Raw genomic sequence first — 18,441 nt, 5'->3', positions numbered from 1 at the left:
GTCTCTATATAAAAAAGGGCTTTTGCAAATTAGTATCAGAATAAAAATGGCCAGAAGTTATCACTAGACTATTCAAAGAAGAACAAATCCAAATGGCGAATAAACCTAAAAAGATATTCAGCTTCCCTAGAAGTCAGGGAAATGTAAATTAAATAACAATGAGATAGCACTTCACTCACACCAGACTAGCAAATAGAGGCCATGATAACACCTACTACAGGCTGGGAAGGAACCATCTTCACCAATTCACAGTAGGTATGACCTTGTTGGAGAGCAATCTGGCAATGTACATCAAAATAAAGCAACTTCATATATTCTTTGACCCAGCAATCCTACGCATGAAAAATCCAACCCATAGAAATAAGAGCACCAGAATATATGTGGATGTGGATGTTCCTATCAACAGTGATCATGTTTGCAATAAAACCCTAAAAACAGAGTGTGCTATACCCATAGGCAGAGGAATGGTTGAATAAATTGTGGTACCTTGCGATCGTGACCTACTGTACAGCCATTGAAAAAGAATTTCTTAAACTTCTATCTACTGACTTGCAGGGGTTTCCATCTTCCATTTCTGCAAGATACAGAGAAATGTGTAAATTATGATTCAATTTTATAAGAGATAGGGAGAGAAATCGACTTAGGTGTATGTATAGATTTACATCTTACTTTATGAGTGTAAAGAAAGTTATAGAAGGATAGTCACTTTGCAAGCAAGGTTATTACCTGCAAGGAGGCGAAGCAGGTGGTACAGATAGAAAAACGGGAAGGAGAGGAAAGAAAAATATGAGAATAGGAAATAAGTGAAAGGGGGAGTGGTTAAAAGAAATAACTATTATTTCAGATAACAACAATTTTTGTAAAGTTACGTATGTTTGAAAGGATAAACATTTATCTCCATATAATTCTATTCAGTAAAGCTTGTGAATCATGGTAATCGAATTCTCCAGGTTCCTTACTAGATTTTTTGACGACTAGTTGTGTAGCTTTCTAACAGGTATATTAAAGTTTCCTACGAAGCTGTGGATTCATTGTTTTCTTCTATAATTCTGTCATTTTTAGTATCATATATCTTGATCCTATGTTATTAGGATTAAGGATAAAGGCTAAATTTATCGATAGACCTAGTATTTTATAGACAGATATTTTTGTCTTTTCAAATAATACTGATTATTTTTGCCTTGAAACCCACTTTGCCTAATGCAAAGGTTGCTTGTACCACTTGCTTTGCTTCTGTTGGCATTTGCCTGGTGTATTTTTTTTTTAATCTCAGTATTTTCAATCTTTATTACTCTGTTTTTGTTGTCTCTTTTGAAGCAGTATACATTTTGCCTTTTTTTTAACTCGAGTCTGTGTCTTTTAACAGTGAATTTAATATATTTGCATTTATTATAGTTATTTATATATTTGCACATTTCTATCTATTACCTTGGGTTTTCTATTGGGCATGCTGTTTTCATGTTTTTGGTTTTTTTTTATCCCTGCTTTTTGGTTATTGAATAGCATTTTATTTGCTTTTAATTAAGTTTTCTTCTATGACTTAGAACATATATATTCCATTCCTATTATCTTTATATTTTTGACACACATAGTGAAGCATATTCTTAATCAACATCTAGAGTTAATATCTACATCTTCCTAGTAAATCAAGTGAGAATCTCAGCATGCATTTATTTCTCTCTCCTACCTCCTTTCCAGACTTCATGCCTTTCCATCCCATGTTATCATCTTAGATTTGTTAATTATTATAAAGAAAGGTAAATATTTAAACTTAAAAGCAAAACTTGTTGGTTTCCTTGCTTACCTGTGCTTCTTATATCCCACCTTTTCTTCCTGGACTCATTTGCTCTTTGTTGGAATATATCTTTTACACCAGTGGGTTCTTAAGCAGAGGCCATACTGCACCCCTTTCTAATGTAGGGTGTTTCGTACTGTTACAGTGACTAAGGCATTTAATGGACGGTGGTGACGGATACTAAGCAATCTGCAGTGAGTGGATCAGTCTTACATGATGAACTGTCTACACAAAATGCCATCGGTACCCCATTGAGAAATGCAATTCTTCATGGACCGTGAGTTATAAACTCTTTTACTCCACTTGTGTCTTAAAATGTCTCTATGACGCTCTCACATTTGCTTAACAGCTCGGATGGGTAAAGAATCCTACATTCACAAGCATTTCACCAGAGAACTTTGAAGATGGTGTTCTGTTGCGTTGCTTGCGAAGTTGCAAATGAGGCCGGATGCCAATCTTACTCTTATTCCATCCCGTGTCATTTTTTTTCACTCTGGAAATATTCAGGATTTCCTTTTTGTCCTTAGCGTCCTGAAATTTCATCATAATGTATTTAGAGGTAGGTCTTTTTACACCCTTCGTGTAAACTACAGAAAGTAATTCCTGTAAGTTACAGGGGGCCTGTAACTAGGTCTTCTCAATATAAGAGCTCATGTGTTTCTTAAGATGTCTTGAATAATTGCCTTTCTTCGGGGATACGCCTTCCTCTCTTTTCTTCTCCATTCTCTAGCTCACATTAAGCAGACAGTGGGACTTTTGAATCCGTCCTTCACATCTCTTAACACTTTGCTCATACTTTCCATCTATTTATTCCTTTGCACTGCATTCTGGGAGGATTCCTTAGCTTGAGCTTCTGGTTTGCTAACTCTTCGATCCATTTTACTATTCAACCCATCTAGTGAGATTTTTATTTTTAAAAAAAATTATTGTTTTTATTTTTTAAAGAATCAAACTTTTTAATTTACAAAACTTTGGGGTGCTTTTTAAAAAAATGATGCAATAGGCTCTTTCATTGGGCCAAGATATTAATGATACTTATTCTATAGTCGGGTTATTTTGGCTGTCTTAACTCGGGTTCTTTGTCTGTTAAATAGGAATAATAATACCTACCACTCAGTACCATTGCGATGGTTAAAGTTAACATAACATGATGGCTGGCATGTAGCGCACTAAATACCTATTTGATGAATAGGCAAAGCAAAATAATAAACATAGAATCCCTGGAATAGACATAGTAGGCACTCAATATGTGGACGCATGTGACCATTATTACCATTATCCTCATTATTAGTATTCACCGAGACAATGACTTTCCAGGATTTTACACTCCTGGCTTCAGTACAAGAACACCACCACCCCTTCCACCCCCAGACCCATGACATGGACTGCTTTATGATGTCGCTGAGGCACAAGTTTGAACTACAAGTTCCAAGGCTGGCGAGTGGGAGTGGGAAGGTACTCAGCATCTGTCTCCAAACATGGCTGTATGCTTCCCTCACAGCTACCCCGAAAGGCAGCTGTCATTATTCTGGTGTTCTAGGGTGATAAACCTGAAGAAATTGCAAGCTCTAGTCACAAAGCTGTGGTTTAGAATCTGAGCTAAGCAGTCAGACAGATGAAGTTTTCTGACTCAAGAAACAGATTCTCTGAGCCTCAGTTTCTTCTGTATAACGGACCTTACAGGGCCTCTTTTGTCAATTCCATTCATCCTTCAGTGCCGGCGCAAATGCACTGTGGCCACTTTCAAGGACTGTAACCATTCGAACTGAACTCTGACCACATTCTACCACTCCCTGTGCCTCTTCTTTCGTGGAGGTCATCACACTTTGCTGGGGAATCATCTAATTGTGTATGCCTCTGCCCCCACCACCAGATAGGGAGCGACTTGAGAGAAGTACATGAGGCGACAATGAGGTGACTACTCAGAATCTTAGAAATAAGGCTGCCTTCTGGTAATTCAATAATAAAGCAAACCTCCAAATGGGATGGAAACAGATATAGAGTGTCACCTGTGCGGTTGTTAAGCTGTTGTCTCTCAGCTCCAGACCCACCTTTCCATACTCTGCTTTGTGATGCTGGAGCTGTGGTTCCTTGCCGGCAGCTCCCTCCCAGCCGCCGCTAAAGGGGAGACTCTGAGGAAGTTGCAAGCCTGGAGAAGAAAAAGCACTTCCTCCTTCCTGCCTGCTTTCCATGGGAGTCCTGTTAGCATCACCCCAGCATCACTTATCCGCCTTGGCAATGGTGGTGTCTTCCTGTATCATCAGTTGAATCCAGTTCCGTTTCTTCCACATTTGCAGGGATTCTTCTTATGCCCCTGTAGACACTAGCACCAGCTGAGCAGTCCCAGCCTCACGGGCCCTCCTCTGAGCTCAGAATCCCGGCACACGCTGGCCGGTGACCGCTCCTCGGGGAACTGAGTTTCAGGAACCTCAAAAAAATGTCTTTCGGTTTTAATGATTCCGTCGTCTTTCTTCTGTTCCTTCAGCCTTAGAGATGGCAGGTAGCTGTTTCCCGTGGCCACTGCCTCCTTAGAGATCTTTCGATCCTTTCTTTGGGCAGCTACTTAACAACTTTATCCCTAGTTAATTCTATATACTGATTTATCTCTTTCAAATACCTGATATGATTTCTGTCTCCTGAAGGAGTAAGCCATCCCCCAGGACAGGATGAGACTACACCGTAATGTAGACAGACATAAAGTCTCCTGAGGAAAAGGGTGTTGAAAGGGATTGGTCAGCCACAGAAGCCCAGACCAGTGAGAACCCCAGCAGGATATCCTCAGAAGTAACAAGTGGACAAAACCATTGTCATCCAGAGGTTGGATGACCTTAAAGAGCTCTATTGGGGGAGGAGACCACAACTCAGTGTCTGCAACCAGCTGAATTTATTGCTTCCTGAAGTGCAGGAGCGCTTGGCTGGTCAGGCAGAGTCTCCCGAGCAACGCAAACTATTGATCTTACATAGATTTTGGGATAGGTCTGGTTCCAAAGGCAAGAGTAGGCTGACTTCAGCCTTAGAAGCATGTTCATCGCAGTGCATCCGCTGCAGATTGACTGATTTTTAAAGCACAGATTGTCACTTATTGGTTGGTTTCAGAGGCAGAATCAATGAGGTGAGCTGCCATTGACCTAGTAGACAGGTTTAAACTCAGTTCTGGTGGCTCTTTATAACCAGGGTTAGAGAAAAATCGTCTTTTCCTACGAGTATGCAGGCTTTATAATATTCACATCCCACTTGGTCTTCCTGCTTCCATCTTTGTATCCTAATAGCCATTCTCAACATAATCTGATCGCTGCAATCACGAGATCTTTTTGCAAAACTCAAATCAGATTGTGCCATTCCCCTGCTTGCAACCCTCTAATGGATTCCCACTGCACATAGAACAAAACTGAAACTCTTCACAGCAGAGCTGACAAGACCTACAGAGCTGGCTTCTCCCTACCCTCCTCTTCCCTTTGCTTTTATGTCCAACCACTCAGTTCAAGTCAGGATCTCTCCTACCTCCAGGTCTCCCCACATTGCTGTTCCTTCCACCTGGAACACCCTACTCTTCACCCTTCACCTGGAACACTCCTGTTCATCCATCAAGTCTCAATATAATCCTCACCTTCTCAGAGAGAACCTCCTGCTTTAGTTGCTGCAATGTAGGAAAGTGACCCTCATCGTGGGGAGCATAACATCTGTCACAGTTTATAATAACATACTTTGTTTGCTTGTTTGTTTGCTGTTTATCTTCCCTGTGGGGCTATAAATGCTGAGGATAGGGGCCATGTTTGTTTTGCTCTCCAGTTTGTAACCAGTGGCTGGCATACCTTGAGTAATCAACAGATGTTTGTAGAAATAAGAGAGAAACTCTTGGGTTGTGGAGGTCATCGTACAATAAACAGGAGGCTCTCCATATGGTCTCCTCCTCTAGCCAGACCTCCAAGGCCAACTAGGCCTCTGGCAGGGGTGGGCCTTCATTTCTTCCATGATGGCAACGTCAGCTTCTCAGCAAATGGACAGCCGCTGTGGACAAATCAGACAAATTCAATAAAACTCACTCAGGTGTGTACTGGAGCAAAGAAAGCTCTACCAATAAAGGAACCCCAGCCGCCACTCTGGCTCTGATCACTAGTGCTGGGCTTACAAGGCTTCCTGCCTCAATCTCTCCCGCCCACAACGCACACACACACACACACACACACAGAGCTTTGATCTGTTCAGAAGAAGACCTCCTAGCCACAGCAGAAGGCGCTTCAGTGCACCACGGGAGGCTTGGAGCACACCCCCTGCTGGGGAGGCTGACGTGACTTCTCACCATGATCTTCCAAGGTCCTCCCTCCCGCCCCCCCCGCCCCCCTGCTCCACCTCTACTCACGCAAGAAGTCCCAGTTCCTGGAAGAATGATCTTCGCAAATTAAGTTATCGTGAGTTATGTGAACCCCCAACCTGCAAGAGCCGATGCTAGACTGGCTGTCTGCCTCCTGCCCTTTGCTTCCCTCTTAAAGAACCAAGTCACCATGAATTTTCTTAATGATGCTTTATGCGCCTGTGTTAGTCATTTTTCTTCTCTTTCTTTCTGAGGCAGAGAGTTGGCTTAAGGGAGGCAGCACAATGTTGCAGAAAAGACTCAGGCCTTGAAATTAGAATTAGAAATTAGATTTGAATACTGGCTTCACCACTCCACCAAATAGCCCTAGGAAAATGTCTCAACTTCTTGGTGCCTCAGTCTTCTCATTTGTATAATAAAGGTAATAAGAGTATGTACCACATAAGAATGTGAGGATCAAATGAGACAAATCATGTAAAGACTTGAGCACAAGTCTCATATGTATCCATCCCTAATAAGTGTTTTAAAATCAGAACAACTTGAAGAATGAAATGCTCAGGTATATGTTTTTCAGTGGGTAGTATAAAGAGAAGGACTTGTACTTTGAAGTCATACTAACTTGGCTACCAACCAGGCTGTGTGGCCTCAGCAAGTTTCTTTGCATCTCTAACCTCAGTCTCCGTCATCTGTAAAATGGGCACTCTAATACTCTAGAAAGTTGACAGTTTTAAATGAGATAATGTGTGTAACATAACATAAGAGTCCCCAACATAACTCTTGGTGCATAGTAGACCCACAATAAATACTGGTTCTTTTTCTTTTAGTACATAAACATAGGCTTGACATCGATGAGCCACCGTATCAGAAATCCTTACGGTGTGGGACAGGGATTGGACTTCAATGATAATTGTATGTGAAAAGTGCCATGTTTAACTTATGAGTGTATAGAGAGATTCAAACATAACATGAGTCAAGTTCATAGAGACTCTCCATTTACCCATGGTTTCTTTTTATATTTGTTTATTCAATGATGCAATAAATAAGATATACCAATCACATATTATATACTAGATATGCTTTAGGCACTGGGGATACAGCTGGGAACAAGACAAGCAATATCCTTGCTGCTGCGGAGCTTACAACTAATGTGAAAATCAGAAAACAAAATACTAATAAGATGTCAAGTGCTGTGAAGACGATGAGAGCCAGTTAAGAGAACGGAGTAGGGTTGGAGGGGCTGGATTAGAGAAGATAGAGTGGTCAAGGGGGACTCGTCTGAGGAGATATTAGAGCACCACCCGAATAAAGTGAAGAAGTAAGACATGTGACGATCAGGGAGAAAGGGATTCCAAGAAAGAGAGCAGCAAGTGCAAAGGCACAGGGGTGTTTGAGAAATGAGAAATTAGACCTGTAAGAGTCAAGCAGAGCGAGCTAGGGGGAGAGTAGAAATAGCGTAAGTCAAAGTCGTCAAGTGCCAGATCATCTAAGGTCCTGTAGACCGTGGTGAAGATTTTGTCTTTTTAGTCCCTCCGGCACTCTGCAGATGGGCCATATGGCAGCACAGGTGGATGCATGGGAATGACAGAAGTGTCGATGTCATAGGCGTGAGGGAAGGAAACGTTCTGAGTAGGTGAGAGGGATGAAATCTAGGGTGCATCCCCTTACAGAGGATCAGGGAAAGTGCATTTACGGTGACAGGAGAGAAGTCCAAGCACTCACATACTGATGCAGGTAGCTGGTGGATTTGGCTACGAGAAGGGGAGATGGTTTTCTCCTTATTATTTCTTTTCTTTCTTTTTTCTTTGTCAGCTCTCTGACAAAGTTCATCGGCTAAGAGGGAGGAGGTCAAGGCAGAGAAAAGACAAGATAGGAGACAACCTCTGGGTGAGTGAGAGTGAATTGGCCAGGGAAATCGGTATTGTGGGGTTGCCCCGTAGTGGGGAGGGCCCACTTGAGCCAGAAAGGTTCTGTATTTTTCTCTGGCCCCAGTCCATTGCTGGGCACATGTGTGGAAAAGGTGGTGAGCTGGAGTTAGGCAGAGATGGGATTTTCCAGGTGAGCAGATGAAGAGAGAAGTGAGCATGGGGGTTGAAGGTGAACACAAGGGAGTGATTATAGGGAAGACCAGAGTTCTAAGCTGGAGAAAAAGGGAACTGAGGCCACAAAGGGGGTGACAGACCATGCAAACGTGGACGGTCAATGGATTGGAGAATTGGGAGACGTATTTAGATATGCTCCAGTTTCAGATGTGATTTTAGAGGAGCTCGAAATATTATTGATAATTAACACACAATAAATACTTATTAAAGGCTCACTACAGTTTTGAAAACTACCTACAATTTATTGAACACTCATTGCGTGCCAGGTGCCATGCTAAGTGCTGTACATTTACCGTATCTCATTTAATTCTCACTACAACGCTGTACTCTTATTATCTCCATGGTACAGATGAGACTGAGGTTCAGAGAGATCCAGTAACTTATACAAGAATGCACAGCTGGTAAGTAGCAGAGAGGTCTGTACCAGGAATCTTCACTATTACACTTTACCATGTGTCAGACACTGTTGGGTTTGTGTAATCATGACATTCAGCTTCGGGTACTTCTCCTTGATCCCAGCCTGAAAACAGGGCACCTGGCCTCAGTTGCCCACAGGTAGCAGCTGGGGGTGGAGGAGGAGGGATCTGGAATTCTTCCCTTGTGTGCAGTCTTAGTGGAGCTGTCAATCAAGGGGTCTACCCTCCTAAGCTAAGGGGAGGACATGTTACCTGAGCTCAGCCAATCAGACTCTTGCTCCAGGAACTTTGGCTCTGATCAAGAAAGGGGAGAAAAGGATGGAATTGATTCATTTTGGCTACCTGAACACCCAAAGCATCTCCACTCTCTCTGTTCTTTTCTAAGTCTAGTTCTCCAGCTTCCTGCCACCTCTGTGAATTCACCACTAGCCTGACAATACATTTCTTTTATGCTAAAGTTAGCCACGATTGGTTCCTGAGACTTGCAATTAAAGAACCTGCACTATCATATCAGGAATTAAAAAAAGACCCAAAGTATTGAAAAGCTAAAGTGAATGATTCGGTGCTTGGGTAAATGTGTACTGAGCAGGGCCAGGATGAGGGTGAGGCAAGTGAGGCACCTGAGCCACAAAATTTTTAAATTTTAAATTTAAACTCTCAGGGTTGTGTAAGTGCAGGGCTGACTGGAACAAACAGATGTCCCCCACCCCCTGACCTATCCCCCGCTCCAAAAAGAAAGAGTTAGTGGCTTAAATAACAAAGATTGCTTCTCTTTCCCATGAGAGTATGAAGCAACCTGGAAGTATTCCAGGTCAGCAGATAACTTTCTGTTTTATGCAATCATTCTGGGATGCTGGCACCTTTTATTTTATGGCACTGCCATCCCTCAGCACATCCTTGTCATCATGAGGGCAAGGCCGGGCCCAGCCAGTGAGGAGAAAGAGCGAGAGAAGGCAGGCCCACTGGCTAAAGTCCTTGCCCACAGTTTTACACATCATGTCCATTGACAAGGACCCGGTTACCTGGGGAGGCTGGGAAGTGAAGCTTAGCCAGGCAGACACATGACTGCGGAAGGCAGGGAGAAAGGGGTTTCGGCAGACAGCTAAAACTACACAGCTAGTGCAGTGCTAGCAGCCTCCACCACAGTCACTGCTCCCAGGGAGCCTGTTCTCCAGCAGATTCTATTCTCAGTAATATTAAAGGCTGCTAGGTATAAGCACCGTGGCTCAGGGAAGGAGAAGTGTTCACCGGCTGGTGGAAATGGGGAAGGCAGGGAGGAGTGGGAGGATGGTCCTGAGGAGGAATAACCCCTGGAGCCAGGAAAAGGTAAAATGAACAGGGCCTGTCATCCCGCCATGGCGCAGGAGGGAGATCTGCTACACTGAGGCGGAGCTCTCCTGAAATCTCGCGACGCAATGTGGGAGACAGAGGATGGACTTTGGAGTGAGGAAAGGTGGATCTGACTTCTGGTTCCTGTGTTGACCTTGGGTAAATCCCTAACCTTGACATGCCTTAGATTGCTCCTGTATAAAATGAAAAGGATGATAACAGCATCATCAACGATACTAATACATTAACAATAAATAATAGCAGTATGAATAATAACAAGAGGGCTGTGAGGATCCCACAAAGCAATGGTCTATAAAAAGACTCCGGTATGGTTACTTTCATACCACAAGAGCTAAGTTGAGTGGTTGTGACAGAGACCATATGGCCAAAAATATTGCCTATCTGGACCTTCCCATATGGAAAACTTGCTGATGACCTCCACATGGGCTGTAGCGATATCAGCTATTACTAAGCCTCAACTTCCCTGAGCATCATTTTATTCACTCATAAAATAGGACTAATAAAAGTTGTCTTCAATTCCAAGATATTTTGAGGATCAAATGAAACAACATATGTAAAACTGCTTAGCAGACTGTGAAGTGCTATATAAATGGCAGTTATTACTTAGTCTCTTTGCCAAGTATCAGTTTCATTATTTAGTCTCTGCTGAGCATCTGTAAAACGAACAACAAAAATACCTACCTCTGGGAGTTGTGAGGATCTGTGAGAGGAAATGGTTTGGAATCTTGCTCTGCCCATCACTAGCTGTATGATCTTTGGCCCTCTTGGAGCATCAGTTTCCTTGTCTGTAACAAGAGGATCAACTTAATACCTACTTCAGAGTTACCGTGAGCTTAAAGTGAGATAGCACGAGTAAGGCCTTGGCGCAGTGCCGGCCTTGTTCCCATTGCAGGTGCAGTGACGAATGCCACCACCCACGGGTCTCTACCAACAGTACAGCTGAGCTGTACCCCTCAGCCTCTGCTCAGCGCCCACGGTCAGCCCTGAGTGTTGGTATAATTAGCTCAATCTTGGTGGTGAGCAGCCTCTGACACGACTGTCACTTCCCACTCAGTTATCCCCACTGTTGAGTGTGCGTTATTTGCCCCCTGGGCACGGGGCTGAGCGTCACCAGAGGACAAGCTTAGCCCTCAAAAACTGACTTACCACAAGGAATCAAAGCCTTTTCCTTCTCTCCCGGGCTGTGGCAAAAAAAAAAAAAAAAGTTTTGAGAGGAAAAAGAAAAAACTGCTGCCTTTTGCATTTGCTGAGAAATCCGTTTTTCCTTATCCCATAGCCCGCGGGGAAGGGGAGGGTGTTGGGGAAGGAGGAGAAGCGGCCTGTTTCTTTAAGAGGCCTCCGCTGGGGGGTGGGGACAACCGGCGTTTTCCCCGACAGCTGGGCCCGCCTTTACTTGAGTAACAGGCAAACAACCCAATTAAAGAAAGAGAATTCAGCGTGACGGCGAAACGGAGCAATAGAAGCCTGAGTCGGCCTGCGCGGGGCGGGGTCCCGGGAAGGCGGGGCGGGCGGAGGCTGGAAGAGCCGGGCGGCGAGACCTGGGCGCGGGAGCTGGGCCTCGGTCCGTTCCCTGGTGAGTGAGGGGCACCCCGGAGGCCCGGGCTTGGCGGGCCGCTAAGGGGGTTTGGTCCAAAAGAAGCAGCAAGGAGAGGCCAGGTCGGGAAGGGGGCCAGAGGCTGCGGCGTGCTCCTGCCCTGGGGGCTGAGGGGTTGGAGAGGGCTCCACCGCGCCAGTTCGGCAGTCCGCCGAGGGGTCGCGGCCCATCTGGGTCCGCCGGGCTAGAGGAGCACCCAGTCCCGGACCGGGAAGAGGCGTCAGGTGGGAAAGAGGGCGGGTCAGGCCTCGAGCGGCGGGTCTGAGCAAGGAGGAGGGTAGGAGGATGGAACCCCGGGGGCGCGACGAGAGGATGCGAGAGGGAGGAGATGGCAGAGGCGCAGGATGGGAGAGGGCTCGACAGGAGCTCGGGGAGTGTTTGGGGCTGGGTGGTACACATCCGAAACCCAGTGTTTCTTGACATCGCCACCTTCCGCCCCCACCCCCCTGCCCCCCAACACACACACTGCTCATCACCCCGCCCCGTGGATCCGGCAGGCTCTGTAGCTCGCAATTCATCTATTTTACATCTCTGCCGCTTCCCCCTCAGTTCAGGCCTCTCTCTCCTCTTTTCTAGACTGTTCCAGTGTTCTAACTGATCTGCACACATGCACTCGGCCCTCTGTCCTGTGGGCCTCGCACCTTGGCCAGAGGGATCTTTTCAAAATGCAGATCAGATCCGAACACTCCGCCGCTTAAAACTGGCGGGCTTCCCACCTCTTGCAGGGTCAGCCCCAGATCTTCACCCAAGCTATGGAGATATGGCCCCGCCCGACCTCTCCCTCGTGTCAGTTTACTAATCCCTCTTGCTCAATATTCTCCTCATACTACAAATCCCAGTTTCCCAGTGCCTCCCCCCCCCATTTGTGATCTTTACATTTAGAGTTTCTTGTCCCTGGTCGTCTCTACTCACCTAGCTTAGTCCAGTAAACGCTTCATCCTTCAAATCTCCACTCAAGTATCACTTCCTCCAGAGGCATCCGAGGTCCCTGACTCCCCCACCAAGTGAATTCCCCACTTTCATCACCCTCTGTACTTCTCCTTCACCACACTTGCACAACTACAGTTTTACATCTATTATATTAGTGTCTGTTTATGCCACCAGACAGCAAGGTCCACAAGGAAGAAGATAGTGTCTGCTTTTGCTCCTTGTAGCTCCAGCAGCTTTCACAAGGAGGAGAACTGTAAATATTTATTTAAAAAGTGAATGGAGGACTCGGCTTTGGCAGGAGGAAGGGGGTGTGAGTCGTGGTCCCTGAAGTTCTTCCAGTGGGGGAAGGAAACCAACACTGGAATACTTTTGTGTATTGTACAGATAGCCCATCTCAGTTCATGGTACCATATTTCAAGCGCTCAGTAGCCACACGCGCTGTCTATGGGCTGCTGTGTTGGGCCGTGCAGTGCTAGGAGCTTTATATACCTGTGGCATTTAATCCCCTCTAGGATCTTTGGAGGTAATTATTGTTGTCTGTACTTCATTAATAAAAATAATGAAGCTCCTAAAAGTTACACTGCCTGCCAGCGATCAGCCTAGAGTTTGTGAGTGCAAGTGGCAAGATTAGGGCCAGGACCCCCATCTGTTAACCTGGAGTCCAGGTCTTTCTATACCCTATGCTGCCCCCAGGAGGTGCCAGAGAAGTTTGGGGGTGCAGGAAGTGGAGACTGAACTTCTTGAAAACAGTGGCACTTGTGGGCATATTGTACATTCTGTCTTGTTCCATGCAGGGATAATGTGTCTGGATACATCAGTACCACCTGCCTAGGTGGCTCAGGAACAAGCATATTTGATGCAGTTGAAGGAAAAACCTGAAAGGCAAGTCTTTTTTTTTTTGACCCAGTCACCATATATCAGCACAGCCTGTACCAGCTCAGCCTGGTCCTAGGATCTGGGTAGATAAACGTGCACACCCGCAGCATCTCAGAGGTGCTGGGAGTCCTAGGGTCAATTTAACACTCTGGCTTTTCAGTTCAACAACTGCTCACTGAGTGAGGCCCTCACTGCCGTGAGGCCAGCACCATTGTAGGCCATTTAGGATGACTGGGGGCGTATAAGTCACAGCCTTCATTTCCAGGATGCTTTTCATGTACTCGGAAAGGCAAGACCACTTCACGAAATGATTGGATACCCCGTGGTGTGATGAAGAACCAGAATCAGTGGTGTCCAGGGTGGCCGTCTGCGCAAGGCTGTGTAATGTGTTTAAAGTGTTGAATTTGAATTCCTAGGCAGGGCGGGTACTTTGTAGTTTGCCACAGATCCTGAATAGATGCTGCTTAGCTTACTTACTTACCTGCCTAGCTGCTTAAGGCATTTGAATTTGTAACTCCATCAGATATGCTAATTTTATTAAAGTCACTAGAAAAGATTTGTTGAGCACCTATTATGTGTCACTGCATTGATCACTGCTCTGGAACTAGATTAAAACTCTCCAAGGTTCTTCAGCTAGAAGAAAATAATAATAATAATAATAGAACAACATGAGCAGTGCTTTGCCTTTTACGTTGATTTTATTTCCCAATTGCCTTCTCATATGTTCTCTCACTTTGTCATCTGTATACTTCAGCCTGGCAGATAGGGCTTTTTTTGCACTAGGAAAACGTGGTTACAGTCTTTTTGCAACTTCTTCAAGTTCACACAGTTGGAATTCTGCTTACTCTGTGTCAGGTGTTATGCTTAAGTGATTTACGTATATTATCGTCCTTAACATTCACAATTTTATAGAGTAGGGCTGATTCGAATCCCCATTTTACAGATAAGGGACTTGTTAGAGCTGGGATCCAAATCCAGGTCTGTCCCACGCTAGAACGCAAGCTCCTGTTTAGCTATACTGTCTCACTAGGAGGTCAAGGTTGGAAGAGACTGCACAAAAGTCTCGTCCAGCCTTCCCATGAAGATTAGAACCTGAGATCCAGAGAAGCTTGAGCTCAGGGCAAAGCTGGGCATTTGGGTCTCCTGTTCTGCAGGGTTTGGGCGGGGGAGGGGACAAACCCAGAAGTGGGAGCCTAGGCCTTCTTTTGTCTCTAACTGGTGGTGTGGCTTTGCCAACTTCTCTGGACCTCGGTTCCCTTATTTATAAAATGAGAGGGTTTGGCCTGATGGTACAACAAGTACAATGCTGTGTTGTTATGGTCAGTACTGAAGGAGTCAGGCCCACAGCCTGGAATTTCGCTGGTAACACAGGACTCTTAGCTCACCACGCTCCATCCATGCACAAGCCCTGCCTCCCTGCTGCAACCATGGTCGTCTGTTGAAGGGAAACAGTCTCTTAAAGTTCATCTGTATTTTCCATCTCAGTTTCTGTTTCATTTCCAAAAACCGAGGCGAGTGATCTGTAAGCACTGACCCCTTCTAAACCCGTCTCATTATTATAGTTAGAGAGTTACAAAGTTCTAGGCAATACATAATCCTCTGTCGTTAGTGTTTTTATTCTCTTTTAAAGGCAGGTAGGTGGGGGCATCCTGCAGGGTGTTTTTGGTGTGGAATTCTGTGGGTGCAGCTGTGTCCTGGGCACTGTGCTGCGAACTTTGGGGAAGAGGAGGCGGGGTAGTAGACAGGCCTGATGAGTCCCTGTCCTCGGACAGCTGACCATTCTGGAACTGTGGCTCTCAACCCTCACGGCCCATTAAAATCACCTGAGGGAGTTTTTCAATGACTGTGGGTGGGCACTGGTGATGCCGAACCACGGCTGAGGAGTCTGTCCGGAGTCTGCTTCTCCAACTTTAAGGTGCATGTGAACCACCTGGTGAGTGGGGCAGGTCTTGTTTAAGGGCAGATGCTGAGTCAGTGGGTGAGTCTGCATTCCTGCAGGCTCCCAGGCAATGTGGATGCTGCTTTGAGTAGCAAGAGAAGAGACTGCCTATAGAGAATTATCAGTCAGTGGGATTGTGAAGGGATGTGTAAAAGACGGAGCACAGATGAGGGCACAGTGGATTTTGCCTGAGGCGAGGGGACTAGGAAATCCACATCTAGGAGTGGTTGTCTGAGCTGGTCTTTTAAGGATGAGTAGACGTTTGTCAGCTGGACAAGGTGGAGGGAATAAGGGCTCAAGCAAAAATACAGATTTAGAGGAGATGGATGTTTGAGGGAACAAGGTGGCCTGGTGTCACGGATGTAGCACCTACAAGGGAAAGTCTGAAAGCCAGTTCTACCCTGAGAACCACACCGGAGGAAAGCCGAGTGCTCTGCTAAGGAGTGTAAGCTCTATTCTGTATGTGTAGGAACACGACAGGAGGTTTCTAAGCAGGATAAGAGGAGACCTAGGCGATTCTTAGGGTAGATGTTAACGGGAAGAAGCCCAGTTACCCTGTCCCCCACACCCTTTCTCACTGCACTTCGGTTCTATCTAGTGGCTTTTAACCACAAGTTTGAGAGAGTCCGGTGTCTAACAAATTTCAACACAAAGAAGAAACCTCAGCCGCTGTAGGTCTGATGGTCTTTCTTGGCGTTTCTAGCAGCAAATGTCAGAATCTGAATCTCTGCCAACCGAATTCCCTCTTCTGTTCCTCAGAGCTTCATTCTCATTCAGTGGTCTGAATTAAGGGAAGTTGAGTCACTTCTCAGATGAGAAGATTTCAGGGAGATGCCTCTGCTGAGATTGTGTTCTTGATTAGAAAGAGGGTGTGACCTTGAGTTGCCTTGCTGGTGTGGCGTATGCTGCTGCCGGAAACATAAACCAGACTTACCCATGCTTCCTCCACTGGATCAAAAGCAAAAGAACAGAACAAAAAGCACCGGTCAATCCTTATCCTAAAAAGAATGGGGGCCGGAGGGGAGCTGGAAACCGCTGGCATTCTTCATTCTGAATTCCTTATTAATGGGAAGGGATCATCTTTCACTTCTTTTCTTAAGATGGGCTGTCCAACCCCGCTGTCAGAATCCAGCTCCACTGAGCATGGGTGATTGATTGAGAAAGCTCCACGGTGCTGATTTGAGAAGCATACCTTCTGGAAGCCACTTAGAGAATGGTTCATTAAAGATGTTGCTATTTTTCTCATTTCCCCAGCTTTGCCTTGGAAACCCTGGGCTTCCATTCTCATGTTTTACAGAATTATCTTCAGATCAGTGTGTGCCTCTCTCCTGTTTTGTGACATTTTGAATTTTCCAAGTCATCTTTATATCTGTAATATTTTCAAGGGCATCGGAGGCGGAGGGATGGAGAGTTGTTTAAGCCGGAAGGGGTATATTATTTCTTTGCCTCCTGGGCCTGAATGTGGAGCTGCAGCTCCCTTATCTTGACTCTTTGTTCTTGAACTCTATAGTATTGCTGAGTGGTGGAGCAAGAGGCTATTTATAACCCTGAGAATTTTGCAATATTATTGAATTGCTTCGACCTAATTTCCACTTCCTTTCTAAAAGGAAAATGAAAAGCGTGAGCAAACCAGTGCTGGAAGAGTTCCCCACAAGGAGAGCCTTTATCCTGGGAGGACTGTCTGGAGAATATTATTACTTCTATTCTCTGATATCCTGATGTTTCTATAGGGAGAAAATCAGAGGGCTGTGTCCCCTTTCTTTTAACTAGAGTCGGGTGCTAATCTGATTTTCCAGTGAGACACGTTCTAACGTTAGATGTGCAAACAAAACTTTAAACAATAGAAATGCTGTGTAGTTGGAAGGTGGTGGGACATGACGGGAACACGAAGCATCTAGGACAGTTCATGTCAGGCCCTCTCCATTTGGAGCCAGCCCAGTTCGTAGGTGTCGAGGAAGTCAGAGCCAGTGGATTTGAGGAGACATGGGTGCTTATGGAACTGTCACTGCGTGCCGTGCTGTGCTAGGTTATGAGACTGCAGGCTTGTGCCTGCCCTAGAGGAGGAGCCGGTGAAGGAGAGAGAGGTGTAAACGCACACCTACACCGGAGTGGGACAGGAGCCTTCATAGAGGTAATGAACAGAATGCTGTGAGAACGCAGTGGCTCCTATCCCATTTCATTTTGCTAGGGAAAGCTGAGGAAAGCTAAGAATGGTACGAAGGGGAAGTGACATCTGAGCTGAGCTTTGAAGCTTGACTAGGGCTCTTTTGACAGTCAAAAGAAGGAAGAGAATATGCACTAGTACCGAAGAAATGAAGGAACACAGCCTGCCTCATAGAAATAGCAAGTGGCCCAGGGAGGTCTGGCTAGATTGCGAAGGACTGAAAACCACCTGAGGGAGGGCGGGTCACCTCCCTTAGACGGTGGGGCACCGTTATGCGTTACAATAGTGAGCTCTTGTTATGTGGGTCTCTTAGCTTCTGTGTGCTTTAGCTTCAGGTACAGCGACCCAAAACAACACCAGACTACGGCGGCGGGAGAGCGGGGTGGGAGTGGGGTCGAATCCCGGCTGCGTGATGCTGAGTGTTTTTCTGTGTCTCCATTTTCTTACCTGTAAACTGGGGGGTAATAATGTACCACACAGGATTGCTCTGTGGGTTAAATGAACTATATGTAAAATCCTTAGAACCGTACCTTACCACCACGTAATTGTCAGGTAATATCTTCATCACCCAAGGGAGTTTTATGTAGAGGGAAGAGAACTAACTTTGAGGTCCTAAGACCCAGCCTTGAGACCCAGTTCCGATGTGATGTCTTTCTTTTTTGAGAGGGAGGGGCGGGAAAGAGGCATGTGGAAGTTTTCCAACTCATCGGAACTTCAATTACCTCACCTGTAAAATGGGGATGATTCTCAGGGTCTCATGAGCATCCGCTCTAATAAATAACACTGTAGAAGTGAGCAGTCAACTCTTGTCTGTAACTATTATAGACAAGAGATTGCTGTAAAGTCATCGTATAACTGCTCTGGTTTAAATCAGCAACACTTACCTACGTGGGTTTTGCTCTTCATCAATTCAGTGTTAATCGAGGGACCTGCTGAATGCTGTCATCTTGTGCCTGTTTAGACCTT

At 45.5% G+C, this 18,441-nt stretch overlaps 1 protein-coding gene and 1 long non-coding RNA gene across 5 annotated transcripts in view; one reads left to right on the top strand and one right to left on the bottom strand.

Moving 5' to 3' along the window:
• Positions 1-422: 422 nt before the first annotated feature.
• On the bottom strand, positions 423-11,149 carry LOC120603750 (uncharacterized). Its single transcript, XR_005653108.1, has 4 exons — positions 11,119-11,149; positions 10,654-10,757; positions 5,608-5,803; positions 423-574 (listed from the first exon to the last, which is right to left on the bottom strand). It is a non-coding gene; the product is annotated as an uncharacterized LOC120603750 (long non-coding RNA).
• Positions 11,150-11,445: 296 nt separating this feature from the next.
• Positions 11,446-18,441, top strand: part of ELMO2 (engulfment and cell motility 2) — a 33,489-nt gene continuing 26,493 nt past the window's right edge. For 2 of the 4 annotated variants that reach the window (XM_039864489.1, XM_039864485.1), the window contains exons 1-2: positions 11,449-11,545; positions 13,291-13,378. The gene's annotated coding sequence lies outside the window, so the exon portion shown is untranslated. Of the gene's footprint in view, positions 11,546-13,290; positions 13,379-18,441 lie in introns of all 4 variants that reach the window. The other 2 variants (XM_039864487.1, XM_039864488.1) reach the window with 2 other exon arrangements.

The sequence above is a fragment of the Pteropus medius genome, unplaced genomic scaffold (genome assembly GCF_902729225.1).
Source record: "Pteropus medius unplaced genomic scaffold, Ma_sr-lr_union100, whole genome shotgun sequence".
Taxonomy (NCBI): Eukaryota; Metazoa; Chordata; class Mammalia; order Chiroptera; family Pteropodidae; genus Pteropus; species Pteropus medius.
The sequence above is the reverse complement of the archived record's forward strand: the minus strand, read 5'-3'. Positions and strand labels throughout refer to the sequence as shown.